Raw genomic sequence first — 18912 nt, forward strand, 5'->3', positions numbered from 1 at the left:
GCAGCGCCGGGCCCGCACGGTGGGCAGTCGGAGAGGTACCGGCAGCATCCCCCGGCCCCATGGGCTTGTCTGACACCGCTCCTCAGCATCGTGGGTAAAGCCATCGCTTGAAGGCACAGAATGAGTCAAGGCGTCAAGGTCTGCATGGGAATGCTGCGCTGGGAGAAGCTGTCCTATGGCACCTGATCCCGCAGACTTCGGATCACCCCTAAAATCCGAGCTTGTACGCATCCACCCTCCTCATTACCCATGAAGAGAGAAAGATGGGTCAGATTCCATATGTCTTATGCTCCAGTTATAAAGCTACTGCAGAACAGGGGTAGAACATCCTCTTCGCTTCCTCATCCCAGAGACATGAACTTAGACCCTGCATAAGGTGTATAGCACGGGCATCCGAGTATAACACAGGTGAAAGCCCTGCTCAGTCTGACACCCTGGTCCAGACACTGAAACAAGCAGAGCTGCTGGGGGATTTTTTTACCTATAGTTGTAAATATGAACAGTGCAGTCCAGGCCTTCTCCTCCTCCCTTTCTTCTCCCTTAAACCAGAAAGGAAAAAAAGAAAGTTGCCATTGCTTCAAGTTCTTCCATTCCACTTCTTTGTCTTCAGTACATACTCTTCCACTATTTTCTTTTCCCAGCCCTCTTGGTGGGCTTTTATGCCAATTTCAGAAAGTAAAAAACATATCTCTACCTTTAAAGAAATTGAAATTATGTCCCCACAAGCATTTATGTAGGTATACAAGCAATGCCATTTAAATCGCTAGAATATCTAATGTTTGTCCTGTAGGACACAAATCACATGGAATCCCTTTTGACTTTTTAACAATTTTAAGGGTTTTTTCCTCCACATATTTCTACTCCAGTCCTGTAAATTAAAGGGTGAGAGTTAATTAAAATGTCACACATGGGGCCATATACAAAATACTCACAGAGATGGAGTCCTCACTCTTCTGAAGTTAAATGAATCCATTAGGCTGTATTTTGAATTGACAAATACGGGATAGTTATATGTATATATTTTTTAAAATCTTCATTGTACCTGTATTACTTCAACGTTGTATTTCTTGTTCAATATAATTTTAAGGTACAAAACCAAGTTTAATTTCCACTAAATTTGTAGCCAAAACTCACTTTGACACACAACAATGGATAATGGATTTTTACACTGCAGGAAAGAAGATTAAATTGCTGTAGCAAACCTGAGCTGTGAATGTGATCTAAAGATTGTAAACATTTTGGTTCACAGATTATGAAAAAGACTCAATAAAGGTAAAGCTGCAGATCCCCTTGCTCTCTTGCAGTAGAATATGTAATGGAGAGCAGCACATGTGATTCTATAAAAATCTCTAGAAACAAAATGGAAAACCTCATCTCTGCAACGTACTTTGTCCTGGACTTATGGAATAGACATGTGCAGCCCATATTCTACCTTGCACAGAACAGTTTCTTCAGAAATTCATTATCTTTGTTTGACTATCCACTCTGGCATGAAGCCATTTTTCAAAATCAAGTGTGGGGCTAAGTGTATGTCCAAATTCTTTTTTCACCTAGAAGTCTTACTGGTAAAAAAAAAAAATCAAATATTCATATTTCGTATGTATTTTGTAATTTTGAGCAAGTAGGAGAGTATTCAAAAGCTATACACATAGCAAAAATATTTAAGAAGTTCTCTGCCAAAGCACATCTAATTCCCCAGAGGTGCTCTAATTTTTGTGTTTGATACCTCAGAATAAAATGTTAATGTCCGCTGCAGCAAGAGCAGAATTGTTGCACAGGCATGTGAGAATTCTGGCAATACAGCTCCAAGGAGGACCATGAGAACCCTCAACTTGCTCATAAGAGTGGACCTCCTTCCTACAGGAAGCCCTGGACATCGTGGTGGTAAGTGATGTGGATTGTCTTAGATTTGGCTTAGAGGTATTTCTGTTAGCTTTCCTTTTCTTCAGGGTTATGAGCTGTTAATGTTGTGAAAAGAACACAAGTGAAGGCTTCAAGTGAAGCCTATATGATAGTTAGGCACGGAGTAAAAAATTAGCATAATTACCCTTCACGATAGGAAACTAGTAAACATGGTTTATAGATCAAAATACTTAGAATAGCAGTGAGATTGCCATCCTGCTTCCTAGAGCCCAGTCTAATGAGTTGTCAAGCATCTGCTGTTGCTACTGGATTAAAAACCAATTGTGAAAACTCCCTCCCACCCCAAAAGCTGTCAGGTCACCTGCTGCCATTTATCTTCTTATCTGCAATAGAAACCTCTAAAATGTTAAGTGGTTTATTCGACCTATAATGTCAGCTAAAACTAGTGTGGGTCTTCCTTATGTAGCTAATGAATTTCAGTAGGAATAGTTAGAAAGCATATTAGGTCTGACAACTCATAGCCCTGAAATTGGAAAGACCGGTGCCTTTGAGAACTGACAGTAATGCCAAGGTAAACAGTTTCTTTTCTGTTATTCTTTCACTTCTCAAAACAAGCACCTCTCCAAATCTGAGAGCTTCTGGCAGGTATGATGAATGGCAAATCCTAATGAATCCCATGGTTTGGCCAGAAGTGTTAGGACTTAGCACTCTGTACAAATTCTCATCTGAAATAGGAGTATCAGGAGCCAATTTCTTGAACATAATTTATTCCAGACACTAGCTGGAATAAACAGCATTCTGTAACCTCCTCAGATACTTTGCCAGTAGGGAGCTGTCTTTACACTTCTTTCAACTAAGCAAGGGATCCAAATACAAAATTCACCATTCAAGAATACAGTGTGGTTTAAGAGACTGGAAGATTCAAGTTCATTTCCAGGGACATTTTTGTGTCCTATCTGTATGACATTTTCTTTCTGAATCAAGTCTACTGTGGCTTGCTGCTACCTTGCCCTGATGAGTTAAAAAAACCCCCAGCACTGGGGTTTAAATTTCTAGAAACATCTCAAGCTTACATTCAGTTTCTGCAATATGTTTCACTTAAATTTCATACTAGAAAGGAAGTATAAAACGGGACTTCCTTAGTTAGTAAATGTTCTTTTGCCTCTCTCAAAGTCTTTTCAGACTTTGATTCCTTCAGTCACCGACGGGCGTTTTGTTACAAACAAAAGCACTGCCATGAGTGTAAACCTGATTTATCCATGCAAGGAAGGACAAATAAAACTCAGCTTTTCCGTTCCAGGATCAGATGCTGTCCTTAGCTACATTTAGATGTAATTAAAAGCAAGATTTTTATTACTACAAAAAAAAAAAAAAAAAAAAAGACAATATTCAAATGGTGCCGAATGGCTTCTAATGGAACCTGGAAATATTTCTGAGATAGATGCTGTTGGGATACAGTGCAAACTGGCACCCATAATGCCGTGTTGGTGAGCCACATGTGACAACAGATCTCCACCTACTCCTTTAAAAGGTCCCGCGATAAGACAAACAAAATAGTCCATTCAAATGTTAATCTGTCTCATCTTCTAACTCTTGATTATACTTTATTTAACTCCCCAAAAGAAACCATTTTCATATGTGATGTTTATGTTTTCAATACCACCAATGTTTATCTTCCATGTGATTGGATGATTTAAATGTAATTTAACATATTTTTCCCTCTGCTATGCTGCTCATCCCCCACCCCATCCCCCCAGTAATACATTCGTTTGTCGCTATCTTTCTGATAGGTGGTTGTCTAGAGTTAATGAAGATGGAGGTAGGTGGTAGAAGCAGCCATTTAGCATTGTGTGGAGGAACAGATAAGATCGTCTTCCAGTTTCATAATCTGCTAATTGTGTCGCTGCAGATAGAAACTTCCCACAGTCTCCAGGTCAGCGGGAAAAGTCCCTCTGACTTCCAATGACTTTTGCGCACTGTTTTTTCAGTATCTGAAAATTAATCTCGGATGCTAAGACCTAACAATGCAGACACTTATGTTTTAGTGGAGCTACTCCCCGAACTATTTAAGAATACATGAATTTACAGAATTTTACTCCATGAAATGACTGACTAAACCCAGATTATAGAGTAAATTATCAATGAAATCCTGTATTTTAAACGGCCTGGTAATTTTAATTATGCCTTAGCTCACCAAGATCTTAAAACTGAGTACTCCATGTGCAGTGAAAGAGCGCCTTTAACCTTGCTCTCTCCACAGGTCTAGACGAGGTTTTTTAGCAGTAAAGGCCTGAAATCAGAAGCCTGTGTACCTAACATGGGTATTAACGGGAGGCTGAACCATTCAGAGCGACAAGCCACTTGTTTAATGTCGTATTCTGCTAACATGGACTTGTGCATTATTTAACATAAGACTGTTCATAAAGTAGTTAAGTGCAGTCACTATTGCAAATTTTGAAGTGCAGTGTATCAGATACAGAAGTTTAATCAAAGGAGTCTTGGGAAACTTGTACGTATTTCACATTCTTTGTTTTTCTTTAGAACATTATGACTCGATTTAACTCCCAGCAGTCCAAGAGGCTGGTCGGTGTAATTTTATCATTTTTGCTGACAACGTTAAGTCTTGCTAATCTGTCATTACCTGTACCCTCGCTAGGTTCACTACAGAAAGTTTCTTAGTATATTTGAGGAAAAAATGGTGTTTGTAACAGGAGGTTCAGGTGTCTTTGAAGAAAATATTAACTAACAGGGCAAATATTTATTGTAATGATGACAAAATAAAAAAATGTATTCTTTTAGTGAGTAAAATTATATGAAGGCGTTGCAACACATTTCTGACGGGTTACTAGGAAAAATATCATCCTTAGATATCTGGGGACAAATGTTTGAATTTAAAATTACCATCTCCGAGTTTGCTCAAGTCCCTTCTGAACACACGTCTGGAAATACTCTAGAAAGAGAATTTTTTGTCAAAAAATGTAACGAAACGGCGAATTTTAAGTAAATATTTTCCCACGATGAAATTCGACAGTGCAAACGTGCCAGGAACAGACCAGGGAGCGGGGGAAGCGGCGCCTCCCGACCGCAGCTGCCCCAGCCGAGCCGCGCTCGCCGCCCGCCCCGCTCCGCCTCCGCGGGCCCAGGGACGCGCGGAGCCGGGCAGGGGATGCTGAGCCCAGTGCTTTGAGCACCCCCCTCCCTGGATGTTTGGTGGGACCTTCCAGGCTCGAGGGACATGGAGCCCTTGAACGATGGTCCGAAGGACACGGCAGGAAGGCACCTGGCGGCTCTGTCGCCTCGATCCCCCGCAGCGAGGTTTGGGGGAAGCCGGATGGTGGGCCGGGACTGGGCTGCGGCCATGCGTGAAGTCATCCCCTTCCACCCACCATGGACCGAGCCCTGTTTCGCTGAGGTGACCTCCTGTGGCACCCAAGGGATGCTCCTCCAACACTGCTCGGTCACTCCAGTGGTTTCTTACGGCCAAGAGAGGAAACTAGGAGATCATATGGGCGAGAAAAAACCGCAAAACCTATTCCTATTCGGCTGAAGCCTGAGTCACTGCTCCCGCTTAATAACGTTCTAAACGGGAGTAGAGAATGTCCCACGGATCCCTTTGACTGTTTGCTGCCCTTGAGCGCAGCCATTGCCATAGTCGCGTAAGGACTTTGAAGTTATGGATATTGTCTTCGCAGGCATCAGTCGGTGCTTTAATAGGTCTCGTTCTGGCTCGGTCGCTGAAAGATGTAGGCAAGCCAAAACTTCAGCGCTCTTCTGGGGCATCTAAAACGTAAGGTCGCTCCTCCGAGAGGGACTTCGGTGTGAGGCCAAGCGCGAAGAGACGAATGAGTGCATATGTTCAAAATTACATTTTCGACAGAAATTCAGATCTACCGGGTCGTGTTTAAATGCGAAGTGGGAGAGAAGGGGGGGCGGGAGGGGGGGCAGTGTGCAGGAAACATCACTGGGAAACCTGGAATGTAACAGGCAGGATCAAAAGTTAATGGCCTATTTGATGTGAAAAGTGAGCTTGGGATGCCGGAGAGCGGGAGCGAAAGGAGCCGGCCGGACGCACGCAGGGCGTCCGCGCAGCCGGGCCCCCCAGCCCCACGCAAATAGCTAAGCCAAAAATGCAGCGCAGGTAGGAGCGCTTCTCCGTCGGGTTAGCCTTTAATCCGGTGAGTTTGACCTCCCGAGTGGGGCGGTGGGGTGGCTGACTTGGCCCTGGAGAGCCGCGCCTGGCGTCGGCTGCCCCCGCAAACCCGCGTAGAACCCGCGTACAACCCCGCGCAAAGCCTGGGCAGCCCATGAGAGCTCCCGGCCCTCTGTGCCTGCAGCGTGGGGGTGACACCGCGGGTCCCCGCGGAGCTGCGCGGGGGGCGCTGCGCGGGAGGGCGCGCTGGGGAAGGGGGTGCGGAACACCCCCCAGCAAGGGCCGCCACTGTGACCCCGCTCGCAGCCCCTCGGTGCTCGCACCGCCGCTCCTGGGGCTGGGCCAAGCGCAGGGCTCTGCCTGCGCCTGGCACAGACGGACAGGGAAAAATTCAGCAGGGGAGGATGCGCTCCTATGGATTGGCAAGCCACGGTCGAAGCTCACCAAAATTACAGACCGCCCTGCCACACAGCCTCCAGCCATCTCGGTGTTGATAAAGCTAAGAAAAAAATGTTAGCCTCTAGCACCATCAGAATATTTCATCCATGCCAATTTGTTTAACGATATTTTTCTAAAAATAACTCTTTCCCTTGTGCGGCTCAGTTCCTTCGGCTTTAGCATACGCTTTGAATTAAAACTGTTGACAAGATTGTAACGAAAATACTGATTGATGCAAACATGCCCTGAAACAAATCCACACCTGATTCTGGTTCTCTGACTACGCTGATTAAAGCCAATCCCCGCCTCCAGCAAGCCCGACCGGGGTCTCCAGCTTTCAGAGAAACTGCCCGTCGGGACATACCGGTGGCAGAAAACGAAGGCACGGGGACAATTACCGAAAACCAGGGTTTGAAGCGCTAGGGGTTCCCCAAGTTGGTTGGAAGTCATACCGAGACAAACACATCGAATGCAGTCTGTTTCCTCCTCCTTGGTCTTATCCCAACTCCCAGATACAGTCAAATGTTGAGAGAAGACTGAAGTCAGGCCACTGCCAACGCTAGAATAAAAAGGCTAAGAGAAGCCAAAAATGCCTGTGGTCTCCGTGAACTACATTAAATCACGGGGTGGTTATATTTAGGTGGATAATGAAGCGCGTAAAACGGTAGATAAAAATCAGTTGCTATGGACTGTCTAGGATTTCGTGTGTTTTTATTAATTTTCATAGGAGATTTTAAGATTTACGTGCTCTCCCCGTTTCAAACCCCGGCCGGAGCTCTCTCGGCGGCGGGAAGCGCCGGGGGAAGCGTTCGCAGCTCCCGCCCGCTGCAGCCGCCCCGCTCCGCGCCCCACCTGGGGCCGGCCCAGCCCTGCCCCGGCCCGGCCGCCCTGCAGGAGCGGCTGGCGCTGTGAATGGAGCTTGAGTGGAGAAATCGGGGGGATCTGATACCGGGGGGCGCGTCAGAAGTTCTGCTCCGGCCCTGCTGACCCAGCTGCAGATCAGCTCTGCGGGAACACCAGGGAGGTTTGGCCTGTTGAGGCAAGGAAGGGGAAGGATCCTGCTGCCTCCGCACAGCAGCTCTGCTCCCTGGTTGAGCAGTACAACAGCCTAGGTCCCGGCTACAGGGCAGCCAGCCTTGCAGCCTTCCCCATCTCCTGGCTGACCATAGCCGCCACAGTCTCCCCGTGCTCCCGCTCCTCTGTTTCCTTCCCTGGGCCGCCGGCACCAGATGTAGCACCAGCGGGGGCCACCGGGGCCGGGTAAACAGGAGAGTCCTGCTGGATTCCCTGGCGATTCTCCCGAGCCGAGGGGAGGAGCGGTCACCCCTGCTCTGCTCCCGCCTCGGCCGCTCCTCTCCCGCCCACCGCTCTGAGCGGGACACGGGGGCGGCGCGGCCCTCCTGCACCTCCGAGGGGACAGTGGAATCCCGCAGCATGCGGGAAAGCTTCCCGCTGGGATTTGTGTTCTTTTCAACAGCTACACTTTGCCGGTTTAAAAAAAAACCAACAACTTTATTTTCAGTGAAATCAGTATCACTGCGAGTATGTGACTACCGAGTAAGAAGGGGCTGGAACACGGGGGGGGATTTGCAGGGCGTCACGGTCCCACAGCGGCGTTATCATCCATCACAAGCAAAACTTAACGACCCGCGGCGACCGCACCACTGACACCCGGCAGCATCCCCGCCCCGGCCCCGGGACGCCGCTCGGAGCCCTCCCCCTCGGCTCGCCAGCGCCTCAGGAGCCCCGACAGCCGGCGGGCACCCTCGGGGGCCCGGCGGGTCTGCGGGCGGGTCCGCGGGCAGAGCAGGTGCAGCCGGCTCTGCCGTGCCTGAGCGCCTCTGCGGGATTCGCCGCGCGGCCGTGTCTGGTAACTTCCCCCCGCCCCGAGTTTTAGCCGCTATTTGTTTGTTTGTTTGTTCTCTTTTCCTTTTTCTGGTGTAACTGATTTCCACGCAGTTGCACCTCACGTTTTGTCCCTCCTCAGACTTAAGCTACGTGCCAGCCGGAGCCTGAGATCCCTTGCGCTTTCTATGCCTGTTCATCTTTATATTCCTTTTAATTTTTTCCCTCTTGCCCGTGGAAGCATAGACACATAGATGTGCCAGGCTATTTTCAGATGACCAGTGCCCAGGACTTCAGACCGGTTAGCGAAGCAGCATCACCATCTCCTCATTAGCGGGGCGCCCGTCAGCGGCTCAAACCCCGGCGCTGTCCCTGCCGTACCTGCCTGACGGAGCCCGGGGATGGGATCACTCGTGCCTGGGGTGAAGGGCAGGCGCTTCTTCCCTCCATGCTCTCAGCAGCAGGGGACTTATTCTGACACAGAGAGAAATGACAGTAGTACTCAGATACTCATTGTCACTCCCCTGGCTGCTGGTGGAGGTACCTGCCAGGTTAACAAATTCAGGTTTGGATCCAAGCCTGCCTTCCTAAATAACACGGCACAAGCAGCCCAGGTGGCTCCTGGGCTGCCATTCACCTTTACTTTATAAAAACTGAGGGCTGTACGAATTTTACCAGCAGCCCTGCGTCTTTCTGTGCGTGAGCTGGTTTCTATTGGGCGCTGCTGCCTACAGTCGAGGGATGGAAAAGACGCTTTCTCTGCCAGGGTGTAAGAACGGTACGAGATTGTCATTTTGTGAGGTCTAAGTTCAAGAATGGGAGTTTTGCTTGCCAGGCGCTTGGAAGTGCGCAAACCCGCCCTTTTCCGGCACGCCTCACTCCCTCCCACAAATCAACAGCAACAATAAACTCCGCATGCCAATAAACCTGAAAAAAAAAGGCAAAAAAAATAATACAGTTTAAGATCCGCCTCGAATACATGAGCACATAGAACGCAGAACCATCCTTGGCTCCGAGCCTCCTCAAAACGTTTCTCTTTTTACAGGAGTGGATAGCGACAGTGGTGTGGACGATGTGCTCATCTGGTTCACTGCTGTGGCTGACTCCCCAGTCTCTGCTGCTGGGGTAAAAAATACCGCTCTCAAAGGTGCCCCAAACCACTTTTTATTAGCCCAGCTATGCGGGTAATGGTGTAGAGCATTTAAATGCTGTGAGTCAACCCTAGGTTGGTATCACGGCATATCTCTCCCTTCCGATTCTCCTTGGACACCCAGAGGTGACTGGAGGGTGTGAGAGTGTGTGCACCCTAGAATATAGCAGCGTGGAAAATGCATCGTTTCCTGAAATAATAAACAATCAACTTGTTCAAATAATCCGGTTTTTACCGTGTTTTGTGTGTGGAGGACTGCTTACCTCAAGTCTACTCAGGTTTCCCAGGCATGAAAAGCCTGTAAACATTGCAAATCATCTAGGAGAGGGGTTGAATTCTATGCGTCTAGAAAAAGACACGTACTGAGTTTTTTGAAGGAAAAAAAAATGCAGGATACGTTGCAAAGAAAAAAAATCTGTGAAGGGGAAAATAAGGGGAGAGAAACCGAAATGGTAGTGGAAAAACCTTGGCTCTGGTAAGCAAGGAAACACTCTGTCTTCTTCCAGCGTCACTTGACGAGACCATAAAGAGACACATATTGTGCATTTTCTCAGGTTTTCAATATCCCACACACATATAGTAATAGCAAGTTTCAACAGCTATTGCCAGGGCTCGGGTTGGTTTCCCTCAAGTGAAGAAATGCATCTTTAAGTGGGAAATCTGCCATTGGCTAACCACAGTCAGAGATGTCTGCTGGGATAAACAGCATTGTTAATTCCTTCAAGCTCCATCTGTGGAAGTGATAAAGTGCAGCCATTATGGAAGACTGCAAAGTTAAATTAATTAGGTTCCTCCATTATGCTGCAGTCTTCTGAAGATGATTGCTATTTTCCTCTTAAATGCCATTATTCCTAGGTCTATCTAGCAGCTGATGCAATTAAACTGAACGTAATGTAAATTTAACAGCACAAATGACACTTTCCTCCCCGTGCGTTTGAATGGGGCACGGAGGGGCTGTATCTCCAGCTTGGACTTCCCCCGTAAACATCTGATGTAACCTTAAAAAAAATTCAAATAAACCAGTGTGTATTTGGATACTTTTCTTCGGCGAATTCTTGGATCAATACTTTTGTTTCATGTTTTCATGTTCTCAGTAATGTTAAGGGATCCAGTTACAAACTCTTGCCAGTAAGAAAGAAAATATGCCCTGCTGCGCACCCTCCTAAACACTTCTAAGAAATAGTGTTTTCTTTTCATTTGGAATGACGATTTTGTTTGTCTGCTCTGCCCCGGCGAGAGAGAATATAGATTATTAGTAGACACATTTAATTCCGGACCATAAGGCGGGCGGCTGCGCCCAGGGCCGACACACGCCCTCCCTCCGGGGCAAGGCCGGGCGGGGGGCGAGGGCATCCCCGAGGCTCCGGGGGCCGGGGCTGGAGCCCAACGCGACCGGGGCGCTGCCTCCCGCCCTGCTGCCTCCGCCGGGAGTCCCGCCCCGCTGCGATTTTATTTTTATTTTATTTTATTTTATTTTATTTTTATTTTAATTTTTTTACGGAAGAAGCGTGGTTTCTCTAAGCCTTTGCAGTGCTTCATGGGTCATTATGGCTTAATGCAATTAACGTAACCTTTTGTAACCCAATATCAAGTACTTCCAGGACAAATCTTTAAACAGATCACTAATCGTAAAACAAGTTACGGTGTCTGGAGTGAAAACTAAGCTATTTGCTATTCCCGCTGATACTTTCAGCTTTTCGTCCTTCCCCCTTTCTCTTCTCTCTTGTTCTCGCATCTCGGGTTTATGGAGTTTGTTGAAACGCTGCTTAATTTTTTTTTTTTCCTCTAGGTCTCTGTTTTAAGCCACTAAAATCCAGCGCTGGAGTTTTACGGTGTTGGTGAGGAAGGCCGTCGGGAATCCGCTGCAGGAGGAGCAGGCGGGCGCGCTGGGGGCGGGAGTTTGCGCGAAGACATGAGCGAGCATCCCCAGGCGGCACCGGCACCGGGACAGGCACCGAGCCCGGCCGCGTCCCGCCGCCGCCCCGGGGGCCCGGGCTGTGCCGGGGCCGGGGCTGGGGCCGTGCTGGGCTCCGGGGGCGGAGGGACATCAATCAGCAGCGGCCAATCCTGCGCAGTGCCCTCCCCCCGGGCTAATTGCTTTTGCTTTTCTTTCAATTAGGGCCGGCGCTTCCCGGCGCGCTGCCCCCAGCCGGGGCTGGGCAGAGGAGCTGTAACACGTGTCGCTGCATTCACAGACACAAATGTTCCCCCGCCAGCCCCTATAAAGCTTTCCGCAGCACGCACGAACGGAGCAGGTTTGGCTGTGAAGTTTATGTTTGATTTAACTGCGAGAAGCGCTTCCTGGCCCGCTCTTTCCTTCCCGCCGTGCCGCTTGGGAGTAAATTCCGGCAGGATATTTAAATTTGGTTCGAGTGTCACACGGATCATTTATAGGTGGTTCAAGGTAGAGCCACCACTTTACCTTAAATTTAGGCATATTGTTGCATGTCTGTGAATACATTTCTCTGTGTGACTGTTACATAGCTTGTGTCCATGTGAGCAACACCAACAGAGGCCTGGTTCAGTGATGTGGTACCCACCATAAAAAATGGAACAAAAAAAGCTGGGAGTAAATTATACCGGAATTCTGGTTCAGGGGAATTGCACCACAGTACTCAGAATATTAGATTCTGTTTGGATAGATGATTTAATCTACCACCCACCATCTCTGTACTTCAATTTTCCCAATCATGTGTGCAAAATTGGTCTTGTCCTGATTTCATTTTTACATCCAAGTTTTTGTTTGTATTCCTTGTTATCCCCGAGGAAAGAGAATTTTTCTAATAATGCTGGAAAAGATTTTGTACTCTCACAGTGGACTTGTGCATTCTGTTACATTTTATGAAGAACTCTCTATAATGTGTCATCTTTTACTGTTTTGCATTGGACTTTAGCATGTCAGGAACAGGAATTAGGTCTGCATATTAATCATAACAATGTATTTTCCAAAAAGGTAATAATAAAGGTAGTAATAATAAATGTATTTTCCAATAAAGGTAATATTTGAAAGGTCCCGGCTGTAAGTTTCACAGAAAAAAGAAAATCACTTTAGCTTATCTGTCTTTGGAGAGACTGATAGGTTTTCAAAGAAATCTTACAGAATGCACAATGCATTCACCTTGTCTAGTTTAATAGAGGCAGAAAATGATTAGAGTGTGTTTTAATTCTTGCTGTACATGTGATGTAGGAAGCCAAGCCTCAGAACAGTTTAAGTGTTGATATACCCAGCTTGAAAAAGCTTGTCAAATAAATCAAACCGTTCTGGGGGCAAACCCATGTTGTTTTTAAACCACAGAGTGGGGCAGTGGGTGTGGTTACTCCCATGGTTGAATGGTGAATGTATAGATTTAAAATACATTTTGCCACACTGGTTTTCGGAGGATTGTTTTGGCCTCGTATTCCAATACCACGAGCCAAAACTCTGGTCAATGTTTTGACAACAGAGCCAGAAAAAACAAAAAAGGCTTACCCTCTGAAAAAGAAATGAAGATGTAGTGAAGGAAAACAGTAGTCTCTCTGCCACTGCCTTACTCAATCCATATGTGGACTTAAACACAGGAAATACCCACCATTCACCGCAATCAAGCCAGGGGCTTGTGCATCAGAAAGTGCCTTGTGGAACTAATTGTAGTTTATTAAGATTGTCATTGACATAGAAAAGCATTTTGAAATTTGAAGTCAGAACATTTAAAGAATAGAGAAAAAAGATAATCTGATGCATGAGTGTTAATTTTTAAAGAAATATATTTACCACAACACTGCAATCTTACAATGTGCATTTATCATGGCATCTTACATAAATTAATTATCATTTTGTGATGTTTGTGATATTAAACTCTTTATGCTTACTCTTAATCCACAGTTCTTCTGATGCAGGGTATGTTTCAGGATAATTTCAGAGTGGAACAAAATCTAAACTTCACCAATTTAAAAGGATAATAAAGAAAAAGCATGGTACCTTCCATACAGGCAAAGTTTACACAGAAAACAAATAGTAGTTCCTAGATATTTTTTGTCATTTTACAAACATAAATGGAAACTTGTCCTTGCCAACAAGTATTTGGCAAAGTTTTTATTTTGGGACTTTTATGCCAGATATATTTCCTTGTGAAGTTTTGGTGATGCTTTTCCTGATCACATTTTTTTCAATTATTATTATTTTGCTGTAGTGTTGCATTTAGATTTTTAATGTGCTGAGTCACTATTAGACCTGACAAAACAGTGCTGTGATTGCCAATTAAATTCAACCTCTGGGTAATTTTCATTGAATTTATGTTCCTGTGAGCACCTGTGATCTTTGCCTGATGATTTTGCTTCCTAGTGCTTTCCATCAATCAGGAGACCATTTGTGCTTCCAGTGGTACAGGCTTTTTCATACACTGTTCTACTGTGGGTCAAGTCACTTGGCCTTCCAGATAGACTGAGAAGTGCAATGTGTTTTCCACAGCTTTCAACTGAGAAATTCAATTCTCCACACCAGCCACACAGGTACTGTGGCAGAAACAGGGAAAGGCAATTTCAGTGCTTCAAATAGTGAAAAAAGTCAATTTCCGTGCTTCAAATGGTGTCTCTGCCTGAAAATATTTTGGTCTTGTTGCTTGTCTCTGATCCTTCTTTTTTCATCATCCAAATTTAATGAAAAATTGCTGTTCAAAATCTCCTGTCTTTTAAAGAATTTCAAGAGCAAACTTGTCCACAGAGAAAAAGAGTTGCAGTTGTCACTTCCACATGTTGAAATACAGCTGAATGAGACTTGGAATACAGGTAGCTGCAGCTCCCAAAACTGCACATTCAAGCCTTACTTTTGCCTGAAGTGATTTTAATCCACTACATAAAATGTCGTGTCAGTGGATGCTTGCTCTCTTTTGCCATTTCTTAAAAGCCCATTTTATCTTGGCTGATTCCTATTCTATACTGAGGGATGCTTGAGGGTCACCATTCAAATTTCTTTCTGTTTCTAAGTGCTAAAAATACATTGAGAGCATTCCAGATCTTCCTCCAGGGTCAGTCCACAGGTGACCACCTCCTAATCCTAGTTTTTTTCCTACCTTAAGCAGTAACCTTATCCTGATATTTTGCAACTTTTGCAGATTTGAGTTTAGATTTTATGAACCATTCCTTGCATTTTATGTGGTTTGTTGGGGGGAAAAAGTGGAGAGAAAATCTGTGTGTAAATACAAAAACGGGGGATGAATTTACAGGCATGAGTCAAGTCTGATTGTAATGTAAACACTACTGATTATTGTGTTGGTAGATGTCTGCACCAAAGTGCATTTGGAATACAATAATCCATATGATATATTCAGAAAGTAACCGAATATGTAAGAAATCAAGAACAGACAAAACCATTATTTCCCTATAAAGTTGTTCATTCTCCATATATATGATTCTTAACTTTTTTCAATGTGCAACAGTGCATACACAAAAAGCTGATCTGAAGAAAACTCTCAGCTCCATCCGTGCATCCAGCAACATTCCTGTGGCAACGAAGAAGAGAATCAAAGTTTGGCATCTTGAGATCTGGACTTTGGACCGATGCACTGTCATTAGTTTTTAGAAGCGAGAGCAAGGGACTATGGGCACTGAGATCATATTCTGAGAGTTTCTGTTACTGACTTTGGAGTGACAGCAAGTGAAGAACACCCCTGAAGGTCAATGTAATTAGATTTCTAAGTCATCCATATTTTTTCTGATGAAATGAACATTAGACTGATGCGTATTGAAGGCAGTGAAAGTTAAAAGTTTTGGCTTCTTCGCTTTCTTTCTCTTTGCAGTAGAGTTTCCTTGGCCATTTGCCCATTACAGGTCTCTGCAAAGCCAATGTTTATACTGATCCATTTTCTTTTGCTTTTTTTCCACCATAGACATCTAAATGTATAAAATGGTGGCATTCTGTAAGGACATGAGGGCAGCAAAACAATAGAGAGATACTAAATCAGAAGAAGAAAGTAAAGAAATTCAGGAAGTGATGTGGTAAGAGGAAAGGCAGAGATAAATGTGTATGGGGCTAAAATTCTTCCTTTAAAATTACACTTATGAAAACTATAAATTAAAACACACAGAACATTAAAACCTGCTGGATGCATCTGCATCTCATCCACGGCATGCTGATCTGGTGTGTTGCACTTCTGTAACATTCAACCAGAGCCATGGAGGCAGGCATGGGAAAGAGAGCACAGATTTATAATGAAGAGGCAGTGGCTAAATTGAAACTAGTGTGAAACTATGAACTCGAGGGAAGGTAATATTCTCATAAACAGTAATTGATGTTTATTTATGGCCTCAGAACGTCAAAAGCAGTCAAGGCTGTCCTGAGCCTACTCTATCTTGGTTTTGGCATTAGTGTATAGGACTTGAATTTCATTCCAAGCCAAACTACTGTCAGTTATGCCCATGCACCAGCCTTTGAGCCAGGTTACTTTAAATAAAGGCTTTTAACTGCCCAAAATTGTAACTAGCTTCACTGATGAGTAGTGTGAGCACAATGGCACAGACTATTAAAAAGAGTCCCTTTAGTTTGTAAAGACATGGTATCGGTAAGAGTTGCAGAACCTACACTATGAATTAGACAAGACTGCTGAAGACAGCAGGTTTTTTCTTATGGGCCATTGTAGAGTTCCTAAAATAACCATGTAATCAAATATTAAATCTAAATCATTTAGGCAGTCTTGGGAAACATACTGTTTCAGATAAATTATGGATCCTCAGCTGATGTAAACAGATGTGGTTCTATCAATGTGCTCCTCCTCACGCAGCTATGGACTTATATCCATAATAATCCACACGCTGGAGAGTGATCTTGCCCCATTGTCCAAATGGCTTCCTAAAGTGTTGTCCATCCTTTCAGAAGTTGAAAGATACAGACCTCAAAGTATGTGTACTCTGAATTGAAGAAAATGGAGATGTCATTGTATATGAAAATGTATTCCTAGATCAAAACAAAAATAATACATTTGTATCTGTAACTGTGTGTTTTTAGTGGGGGGAGAGGGAAAGGAAAGGTATTACTTTACATATTTCATTTTCTAATATTTCAGAATAAATGGTCTGGAAAAATCCAAACATTGTTATTTTTAGCCCAGTTTTCTCTCACTCTCTCCCTCCTACTACCCCTTCATCTCCCCAGAAAAATTCAGGCCAATTTCAACCACATTTGAGAAAGGAGGAGAAATCCCAAACATCATTAAGTTCCAATAACTGCCCTGAATATTTGTGGTTGGATAGCAGAGAAAAAGGATATTTGTTCTTCCAGGTAACTTGGCCCCCGTTCGGCAAAGTCAGCTTTGCTTCTGCCTGGCAATGCCTGGGTGCACAAAAACGCTCATGGCCACGCACCAGCCAGCTCACCCAGGGCTCTGGGACAGCTTCAGGCTGTTCCCTCTCTTGCCAAAAGAGATTCTCAAGTGGGGATGTGGGAGATGAACAGGGTTAATGCAGGAGGAATGTGCAGAGGATATAAGACACAAACATACAGGGGCTCAGGCTCTGTTAACTGCCCATGGAACAGCTTGCTTCTTGAATATACCTAAGGTAGCTATTACATTCTTTCCTAGACATTGAGTCCCATGTTTATAAAGTATAATCCTTGGATAATTTATCACTTTCAATAAATACTAGCATTCAATCTTCATGCTATGGCTTTTTCAATGAAGTAATTTAATTAAAACAGGATCTATGGTATTTTTACCCAATGTGCACAATGTTAGGTTTTTGTTAAAGGACAATATGCTAAACTTTACACCACAAAATACTTACATTAGCTTTACTCAAGTTACTAAAGTTAGCTTCCTATTATTTTGTATATGTATTTTAAGTATTTTCAAATTTAGAAGCAATAGATGTATCACCATTTTTTATCCAAGTGAAGAGTGTTTAAGAAATGACACGCTCAAAAAAAGTAAAAAGGGAAAAGAGGAGTCCTGGTAGACATACAGGGTTAAGTTTTTAACTACTTTTTGCCTATAGCTTTTGATTTCAGTATAAGAAATCTGGAACTGGCTTGGAAGAGTTGGTGGTGGATCTCTAACTTGCTGGGGGCTGGGATCCTTGGGTCCTCTATTCAGGCCAGAGGGAAGTCAAGAGAATTTTGTGCTGGGAGTCCTGACTTGCTGCCTGGAGCAATCTCTCTTGTTCTGCTGGCTGTGTGGGAGTTGGAGAGACCTGACCCCCAGCTTGGACATTACTCTTAAATGCCTTCAGGTGCGTGGTGTAGAGAGCCTAAGTGGAAAAGGATCTTCTTCTGACCCTGCTCTGAGCACGAGATAAACAGCCACAACTATATAAGAAAAGGTTTCTTTCCCCCTCAAGATGGACCTAAAACAACAAAATTTTCTTTGTGAGAGAAGGAAATTAAAATCCTCAGCTGTCTTAGCAGCCATGCAACTTGCCATCACATCTCCGACCAGACCAGACCAGAGGGACAGAGGTGGCATGGCCACACCCAGAGAGGACTGAGAGGTTCCCTCATGGACTCTTTCATTTTCTATCTCCTCTTCATTCCCTGTCTCAGGGACTGCCCTTTCATACGCCTTTTCCCACACCAGCTTTCCTGGAGTTCTTTCATGTTCCTCAAGGGGATTTCTCTTGCTGCTTCTCCATCCCTGATCTTCTGTGGTCACTCCTTCAGACAACTGAGTTGCTCCCAACTCTGATTTCCTAAAGCTTCTGGAGCCACTCTACTTCCTCTTTCCTGTACTCTTTTCATTTACCACCTCTCCTCTTCCTCTCTTGGTGCCTCAAGGCTTTCTTCTTTCATTTCTTCCTTTCTCCTTTTCTAACTGACTCCTTGGAATCTTAATTCATTTCCATGACTTTTTTTACCATCTCCAGGAGGGTGGCTACCAAGTCGAAATTTCTGTTGAAATTGACAACATCCTTCATTTTTGTCTCTGTAATTCTCATATTTCACCCATCAAGTCTATCCAACATGCAATTGCCAACATTTTCTGGCTAGCTTACGTTGCAATTTTCTCACTATTTAAGTGAAAGAAAAAATAGGGCAAACTTTGGGTCTCGTATCTCCACAACACAAAGGGGATACTTCTATTCTTGGTGGTGTACCAGGTAATAAAGATAAAGCTTACTTTATTCTGAAGTCAGACTAAACTCTATATATTTATTTGTAGCTGCTATGGTGACATTTACAACAAATCATTATCATTCATATGAAATAATCTGTCAAATATGCAGGGATTTAAATCTTGTACTACTAATATTTGACTGTGCTTTTCTTAGTTGAATGTTGAAAATTCTGTGTAGTTCTTAAAAAAACACTTTTCCCTCCAAAATATATTTTCCAATGCAGTACTATTGTAAATTACTATAAATGATCATCCTTTGTGTGGTAGGAAAGGATGGCAATGGGAATGCTCATTCCTCCTGATGAGTCTTTGTTTGAACTGGCAGAGGACAACCAAAATCCTTCTGCCTTGTGTGTCGTGCAGGAGGATAGAGAAGAGATGGAGGG

General features: G+C 44.5%; 1 protein-coding gene across 1 annotated transcript in view; it reads right to left on the reverse strand.

The window, feature by feature from the left end:
• EYA1 (EYA transcriptional coactivator and phosphatase 1) overlaps positions 1-6950 on the reverse strand; it is a 165400-nt gene extending 158450 nt beyond the window's left edge. The window contains exons 1-2 of the mRNA XM_030943509.1: positions 6904-6950; positions 482-539 (exon numbers count right to left, since the gene is read on the reverse strand). The gene's annotated coding sequence lies outside the window, so the exon portion shown is untranslated. The remainder of the gene's footprint in view (positions 1-481; positions 540-6903) is intronic.
• Positions 6951-18912: the final 11962 nt, after the last annotated feature.

Source organism: Camarhynchus parvulus, chromosome 2 (genome assembly GCF_901933205.1).
Source record: "Camarhynchus parvulus chromosome 2, STF_HiC, whole genome shotgun sequence".
Taxonomy (NCBI): Eukaryota; Metazoa; Chordata; class Aves; order Passeriformes; family Thraupidae; genus Camarhynchus; species Camarhynchus parvulus.